The 9480-nt window shown below is 24.2% G+C and overlaps 1 protein-coding gene across 2 annotated transcripts in view; it reads left to right on the top strand.

Annotated features, from left to right (window-relative positions):
* The window catches only part of LOC102678512 (tachykinins), a 31500-nt gene that overhangs the window by 9023 nt on the left and 12997 nt on the right, over positions 1-9480 (top strand). Inside the window, exon 1 of one of the 2 annotated variants that reach the window (XM_031512556.1) lies at positions 9173-9189. The exons of the other annotated variant lie outside the window; for it this stretch is intronic. The gene's annotated coding sequence lies outside the window, so the exon portion shown is untranslated. Of the gene's footprint in view, positions 1-9172; positions 9190-9480 lie in introns of those variants that run through there. 2 annotated transcript variants of the gene reach the window in all.

Below are 9480 nucleotides of genomic sequence, written 5' to 3'. Positions count from 1 at the left end.
GCACGTTATATCATAGCACCTCATACGTCATATATAAAAAAAAAAAAAAACGTAGACAGTTATTTAATACGTGAATGTTTCACACAAATGTCATGTGACATATACCGAAGGCAATATACATGTATACAATGTATATAAAAAGAAAGCGGAAAAAGAAAAAAAAGAAGAGCCATCTTCCAGCAAATTTATTCTTTTCAACCACGTACATGCAAGATGACATGAATCCCTCAGCTGTGTCTTTTTACATTTGTCCATGCCATATACGAATAGAGATTATCGATAAGAGAATGGGGTACAACACCGATATACTGTTATCTCGTTCTTTCTACCATTCTTTGTTGTTTATCGTCGTTTAATAAGCAATTGTACGATGGTAAATTTAATCGACATAATAATATACGGTGTAAATAAAATTTATTTATTTTCATTCTTTAATTATTCGAAACTTTATCTTAAGATAAAGAAATATTATAATTACAAAATGTAAAAATTGGAATAATGGAAATACGGAAAAAAATAAAATTGAGTGGGAATATACATCACTATACGAAACACAAATAATGACCAACAGTATATCATAATTTGTTTTAGCAAGTTATTTTTCAGTCAGAGAGAAGACATTTGATACCGATAGCTATGACAAAGTTCTTTCTAGTTTCAAATATGATGGAACTGTACGTGTTATAACAATATTTTGAGTAAAAGAATCTTTTATTATTTATAACTTATTTATCAGGAAACAGAATTAATTTATTATTCATATGTGGAATGTAGTTCTTTTTCGTTAATTTGATTTTGCTTTTCAATTTTTGATTATAGAGCTCAATTAAAGAGGAAATATCTAAATTTTCTTTTTAATGATTTTTGGCATCATTTGAAGATTTATATTAAATTTAAATTAGATATTGCTAAACTTATTTTTTCACTGTTACATGATGCAATATAATTAATTAATAATGCAATATATTAATAATTTTGAAAAAATCTTAAAAACGTAACGTTACAAAAAGAACATCATTTAGTACTCTTTTAAAACCATTTTTAATTAAAATATTAATAATTTTGGAATTTTTATATTTATATAAAATTTTCTATGACAATTTTTTTGTGTGCAATAAATATTCTAAATATATTATTATATATAAAAGTAAAGAAGATATTTTAAATAATTAAAATATCTTGTGCATATAACATAATATAGATTTATATAGATATATATAATATTAAAAAAATATTAATATTTTAATTTTTGTTTTAATTTTATATAAACTTATTATCTATAATCAAAATGTGATATGTCTTTAAACAACAATAGAAACAATCAATAGTTAATTTCGATAATCTATTTATCAGATATCTAAAAATTTTTTTACAAAAAAACAATTTTTACTGAAAATTACATACATACATGTGCATATATATATATGTGTATATATCTACGAATATACATATTTTATTCTTCTTTTCTTAGCGTATTTCTTTTTTTTTAATTTATTTTTTATGAAATTTTATTACACTTACTCTCAAATATCATTTGGATGTTTCGATCACCTAGTTCCCAACAATATTTAACAATGGTTTGATATTCAACGCGATAGGGAATTCCTTTGAAATCACAGAATCTTGTAATTCGTATGATACGTGATATGCGATACAACAGCGGCATCCAAATACCAATTAATGGCGATCATAATTACGCGTAAAACATTCGTATTATCATTTTTTCTTTCAAAAATAAAAAAAAGAAAGAAGAGGAGGGGGATACGTTTCTGTACCGAAGTAGTATATTAAATTCTCATCTATTTCTCATAAATTTCATCGTAATATAATTGCAAAGGGAATCATTTGCTTTCGAATTAGTTCATTTCGATAATTCGAGAAGAAACTTTAATTATACATCGATTGAAAAAAATGTGATATGATATAAATAATAATAATTGATTATATGCGTGCCTATATTAAATTTGCACATCAAATCCCGGATAAAGTCTACTACATCATTTTAAAATCTGTAACTACTTGTTCAGAATTTAAAAATGCCCAGTTACGTTTTTGGGTGCATTATCGTAGTTGTGCATTATTTCAAGAATTTATAATTGGTTGCCGTTAGTTCACGTCATTTCAAAACCAACAGCAAACTACCAATGGTATAATTCTATGCCATTTTGTGTTTACAATAAATAATATACATTTTATAATTACTGGAGCTTTATTACGATTTATTACAAACTCTGATTTATTTAACTCTGCTTTAACTTGCCATAAAAACAAACGTAATTTTTCTACAGCAATTATTACTTTTTTGTATGTTAATATATGATATTAATAATATTGTATATACTATCCATTTGTTTTTTTTTTTTGAATAGGTTTGATCTTTTATAATTTGATTACAAGAGAATTTATAGTATATATTTATTTGGTATTTTTGAATTTGAATTTAAATTATATATACATGTAATTTTGGAAATGGAAATAAATAGATAAAAAATAAGAAAACTTTTATCATTTCTTTATGATAGAAAAATATATATATATATATGTATATATGATAAAAGTTTTATATATACAGGATGTCCCAAGAGAGGAAACGGAATAACTTTAATTTTATCAGTTGTTTGATCTGTAATGTTTGATTTACTGATATTATTTATCATTTTGAATCAAAGAAAATCATATGTAACTGTCATATCGTATGAATTTTTACACACTTATTTTTTTATTTATTTTTAAAAAAAGAAATTCTAAATATATAATATTCTCTTCTTTTATTCATATACGCTAAAAGAAGTGTTAAAAATGATAGTCTTCCTCTTTTTTTTTCGAAATTTTAACGTTGTTCATTGCTATTTTATTTTACTAATTTTGTTTCTTGTATTATGTGTTATATTAATTATATTAGTTTTATAGTTTATATTATAGTTTTATATTAGTTATGTTATATTAGTTTTATTTTATATACTTTTATATTACTTTTTTTTGCATATTTTTATTAATTTTGTACTTGTATTGCTGTTCACTTTTGTTTCATATAATCCTAGAAAAATCTAAAAGAGTTAATTTGATGATTTAAATGCCCATAGCATAGTCTATCATATCATGAAATAGATTTATATTTATGAGATAAGAATCGTCTTCTTTAACTCATACAAGTAAAAAGATATAAGAAATGTATAAAAAATAAAAAGTTATTATTATTATTATTATTATTTCAGTTATTTATATATAGAATCTATTTTTTGAAATGAATTAAAATCAAAATCAAAAATATATGTAACATTTTTAATTCAGATTGATCTATCAGTATATAAGTAAAATTATTTAATTTTTTCATAAGACACCCTGTATGAAGATATAATGTTTGTATAATTGTTAGATCTAAAATTGGATGTGAATTATAGATACAATTATAAATTTCTACAAATATGATTAATTTTTCTAAAAAAATTTTCAAATAAAAATTTCACGTTCAAATTTTATTTTCTTTGAATTTTCTTTTATTATCTACATATATAATTTTCATTAAAAGTAAAGAACAGTTTTTTATTTCTCGAAATCTTATCTTCTATAAAGTTACTATATACAATTTTTTCCTTTATTAAGCAAAATAAAATAAGTAATTTAATGAAAATTTCTTTTTTATATTTTTTTTATCATTCTCTTCTGCTACAAAAAAAAGCAACAAAAATTTTTCTTGAATAAATAATAGAAATTCATAAATTAATATTTACATATTATATATTATTTATAATTTATTATTATATATTTATAATTAACAATTACTTTATTTTGACTTAATATGTGAATAAAATTAATTATTTAATAAAAATTTCATAATATAATATAAATTTTACAATGAACAATTTCACAATTTCCACAATAATAAAAATTTTCTTTTTTTAAATAACAAGTATATAAATATCATATTTTTCATTTTTATTTCCATTTTAATAACCGCATTCATCTATAAAATTTTGGAAATCGTGCACAAATAATCAGCCAAAGACTCTCGAAGCAGAACTAGCAACTACGAAAATGTTGATCGAAGCAATTTCTTTAATCTTTAGATTTTTCTCTGAACACGACATGATCACTAAACTCGTAATCGATACGAAAGACAACGCGCGACAATCTGCTCTGATTAATAATTAATACCTCGAGTAATTACGAGGAACGGTACAAGTGAAACGAATCCGGTGGCAAGTAACGCTTTTCAACATTCACATATCACGTAAAATGTCGATAAATATACATACATCCGATGTTTCTAATCAATGTATCCGTTTTATCTCGAACGCTCAAATATTTCGAAAAATATGAAAGATACAAATAACAATAAATAAGATATACATAAGATTCAAATATACTTATAAGAAGAAAATTCAAATATATATAATAAAAAGATATACATATACATATATCATAATACATAGTTCTTTTATTATTATACTTTCTTCTTTAATATTATTTTTTCAACAAATTTATCAAATATTATTTTGTTATATTTTATAATTTTATAATAACTACATGATTAGAAAATATAAAATACTTAAAATATAAAATACTAATAATATAATAATTATTATTATTATATAATAATATATAATAAAATAATAAAATAATACCATAAAAAATATTTTAGACAAAAAATCGTTCCGTATGTAAAGAAATTGTGTAATATTAATAATTTTTAATAGGAAAGATTAATCTTTTAGATAGAAACATATAATTTTTATGAATTTATAATTAATTAATTTCCTAGAAAAAAGTGCTAAATTATTCGTTTCGAAAAATTTTTAATTTTAAAAAATATTTCATTTCGGAAAATGTTATAATTTGAAAATTTAGTATATAAAAGTCAAGTGTATAAAAGAACATGCAAAGTGATATTAATATTATAATTCTTATCTTTCATATAGTAAGTTTTATAAACTGTAATATCTGTTTAAAATATCTTCCAAACTAAAAATTTTTCGACATAAATAATTTAATGTTTTTTAAGAAGTAACAAGTTGCATCGATTAGCGTAATAAAAATTATATGGTTCCACTTTTCAAAATTTGAATTGATATAATATAACTTCATATAACTTTATTCACGAGTGTAAAAAAATTTGTAATACTGCATAATATAAAACAATGTTTGTTTGAAACGTTTTTATTCATTTTATTTTTCATATTTTATTTTTTTCATTTTATTAATTTATATTATTCATGTTTGAACGGTTCAAAATAAACTAGACACGCTGTATAATAATAATTCAATAGCTTCAGAGAATGAATATCAGTTGATGCGCGATGATTCGAAGTTATAAAATTGTAATAACGCAAGATGGGTAATATGAGACTTCAAAATTGCATTGATCGATCATTTAAATACAAACATTTCATTTCTCATATCTTTATAAACAGAAAACTTAATTCTTAATGCAATTCTTAAATGCAGGGTTAAATTGTTTAAAAAATCTAAAACACATAACATTTAATTTCATAATGTTTTAAATTATATATTTATATTATAATAAGTTATGAAATATGAATAATCTATTTTTGTAAATCTATTTTTTATCATCTATGTCTAAAATTGAAATATATTTCTGTTGCATGTGAATTGTTAACCAATGAAATAGAGTTGTAACCATAAATATTTTTTTAAATGAAAAAGTATTTTAAAAAAGAGAAAACATTTTTAAATTATTCTATAATTTTATTAATAACCATTAATTGACAAATTTAAAATGTATAATTATATTTAAAATAAAATGAAAAATTTTAAAGAAAATGAAAATTCAGAATGAACAAGAAAAAAAAGAAAAATGATTAACATCTGAATTTTCTATATCTTCTATTTGAATCTCTTTTTATTTTGTTACGTTGAAAGAATCGAAATGCGTGTTAAATACAAAAAAATTTTATTAGAAAAAGCAAATAATTATAATTAAAACAAAAGAAGAAAACGGATATAAATTAAACTTTTGTGAAAAGGAATTGGTAATAAATCGAAGAATCTTCGATGATACAAAAGCCATTGGCGTCGCCGTTTCTCTGGGGAATAGTTATCGACACTTTTATTGAAAGTTTCAGAAACAAGATAAAGTTTTTAGATGAAATTGCGGTAGACTTATGCTCACGTGTTATCTTACTCGCGGTTATTCTTTAAAAGGTTTTAAATTGCATGCGCATGTGGGTGTATTTAAAAGCACGATATTTATTGATTTGTTAATCGAAATGTTGAATAAATATAATTTTTTTATCCTAATTCAAAGTTTCATGTTTGAGATACTCGAGTTAAAATAGAAATTGATAATAATTTTTCTATTGATATTTCTATCGATAAAAATAAAAATTTCTTTATTTCTTTCGTAATTATGTAATTTGAAAAATATTAAATCGAAAAGAAAGGATATTTCTCGAGAAAAATGTCCCTTTTTCATTTAATTTTTTTTTTTTTTTTTTTCTATCTCAGCGAATCGTGTAAAATATTGGAAGCGTATATAGTAAAGTTCATGGATTATAAAATTATAATACTCGGAAAAAGATATTACAATATCTCGAGAAATATCCATAATCCGAAAAGCTCCTCAATTGGATTCATATACGCGTTTACCGCGTATCTTTTCATTACTATCGCAATATTTAATTTCTATTGCAATTTATTTGCAAGTAAACAATACATAACGAATAATACGTAAGCATAAAATTTCATTATTTTCTTATTATTAATTTCACAAAGCATACTTAACAAAGAAAATTACTTTTAATGCTCATATACATTTAAGATTTACAATCTTCATTATAATTTTATAAACACCAGTATTATTACAAGCACATTAGTTTTATCGAGATTAATTATTCGATTTCTGAAATATTTGCCTTTTCGTATTTAATTAGACTCGCGACTTGTAACATTTTTTTATCCCTTAAAATAAAATAAAGATTATTCTGCGAAATATCCGCGAATAAAACGCTGGAGAGCAAGGAAAGGAAAAACGAGAAGAAGAGGAAAAAATCAGTTAGTGATGATCGAATAATTACTCTGATAATTATTAGAGGCCTTGAAGGAGAAGGTCTTAAAATAAGTAATCGAATACCTGGTTATTTAACACTGGAAGAAACATAATTGAACAAACACCGAAGCACTAACTCGTCTTACGCGATGATTTTGCAATTTAGCATGCAATCTGTCGTTTATTCGATTAGCTTGGTTACTTCCCTCGCAGAAGCCCAAGGGATGGAAAGTTGTGCTTCTGCTAACATCAACAGTAACAACGTTGCCTTTCCATATTTTCGACTTCCATATTCTTGATTTATAATATATCATTGAAAAAAGTCTCGTTGGAAAAAGATAGATTGTAATATGATATAAGCAATGATATAAGCAATTCGTTATTGTAATTATTACTAATACAAAATAATATAGGCTAAAAATATTATTATAAGAGGATAAGAAATGAGAAGAGAGAAATTTCTTTATCTTTATGTTCGTTCCGAGCACAAATTTCTCTTCGAAATATTATATCTATCTTCCACTTTCTTTTAGAGTATTAATAGCTCGTTTATATTTATTGCGGTTCTTTCGACGAACTATGTATTTACTTATAACCGTCTTAAAATATGTCTTTATTTCTAAATGTTAATTGATGAAAAAGATAATCTATATTCGCCTTTAGACTCCATTAATACAAGTTTCTTATATTTCAAATAGCTATCTATGTCATAATACAATATTAATTTCTCTTTGTTACGATATTCATAGTGGTTCAATGTGTAATTATAGAATGTTGAGTAGGACTTGTAACTATTTTTAGATATGATGATGATTAATTATTTTACCTTTTGTAGAAAATAATTTTCTTAGACGAAAAGAAAAATAGCTGTTGATTTTCTTACAGACGTAAAAGATTTTTTTATTTTTTTTATTACAACAAAAAATCAAGAAAATTTCGATATTTAACTTTGAATAGCAACAGGTTGCCCATAATCCTGCACATGTTCGATCACCTGTTTTGCGCCATTTTGCACAAAATTGTGCAAATCGATTCTACGCTAGATATCCAGATCATGATTTTGTAATAATTGCATATTATAATTATAATAATAATAAAATAATTATAAGTATATAAAGAATTGGGTTTAATTAAGTACAACGATATCAAAATAAAAAGTATTGCAACATGAAAGATTTGGTGAACGATTTCTTCATCTCTAACTCGAGTTACAAATTAACAATTAGTCAAGTCTTTTTGAAATAAAATGTCAATTCGAACGAAAGTGAGAAACAAAACGCGTATTGAAAGATACATGTTTATTCTTGAACTTGAAGAGATGTTTGTTTCACAAAAGTCTATAGCAATTTGAATGTTAACAAAAAATTCTGACTTCGAGATGCTCGAGGGTGGATACTCGAGCGTATTAATTTGAAAGGGAGAAAAAGACTAAGAGATTGGTTAGACAAATTTGGAGAAATGGCAACCGCTAAATATCCAACTAGGAAAATAGAGGCAATAGAGTAATAAATTATGCCAAGGTTTAGGGACAGAAAGAGAGAGAGAAAAAAAAACATGTGTGGAGGCTGGAATTATCGCCGTTGGGTTTTCTCATAATTACAGCGGTCGATAAGGCTAATAATTATTTAAGATAAAATATTGCTGCTCTGAAAAAAACTTTATACTTTAATATTGCAACAGAAGCAATTAATTCGCATTAACTGACATTTTGAGAAATTGAATTCAATCAATTCAATCTAATAAATATTCAAAAAAAAAAAAAATAATTTATATATATATAAATTCATTTTTAGATCATCGACTGTTCAACAAGTGAGAGCAATCGTAGAAATTAAGTTTTATCCTTCTTCGACATCAAGTTTCGTTTGCTTTTATTTTAAATATTGAATAAAAATATTGTACGATTCCATTTATCCAACGAAAATAAAAAAAAAAAATTTGTCCTTTTCAAAGACAGTCATATCACAATTCAATTGCTGTTTTCACGAAAATCTGAAATTCTTACCGGATCTTCGATTACTTATACGAATGATATATCTCGTGCTTCTCGTTTCCGGTATTGCGATTGAAAAGTTAGAAACATCTCGACCGCAACGCGACCATTCTTCTCCGAATCAAGATCGTCCTTGGTTGTTTTACACGACCATTGGTTATACCTTGAACGTTACTCGGAACAACCAAAGGTATCGACGTTTTTAGAACAAAGCCAATGTATATATCACTTGCATCGTTCCTCTTTTTTTCTGCTCCGCCTTCACAAAACCGACCGAGCCATTTTCTACCTCGTCGAGTGTTTATCTGTTTGCATGGTACTTTTTTCTCCTTCTTCTTCTTCTTCTTCTTCTTTTTCTTCTTCTTCTTCTTCCATATTTTCTTTCTTTCTTTCTCTATCTCCTTGCCTTTTTGTCTTCATCTTTTTCTTTTTCGTCTCTTCCTTTTTCTTCTCCAATATTCACCGATTGCGTCACATTTAC

This window comes from Apis dorsata, unplaced genomic scaffold, assembly GCF_000469605.1.
Source record: "Apis dorsata unplaced genomic scaffold, Apis dorsata 1.3 scaffold_470, whole genome shotgun sequence".
Taxonomy (NCBI): domain Eukaryota; kingdom Metazoa; phylum Arthropoda; class Insecta; order Hymenoptera; family Apidae; genus Apis; species Apis dorsata.
Note: the sequence above shows the minus strand (reverse complement) of the source record. Positions and strands in the feature narration are given on the sequence as shown.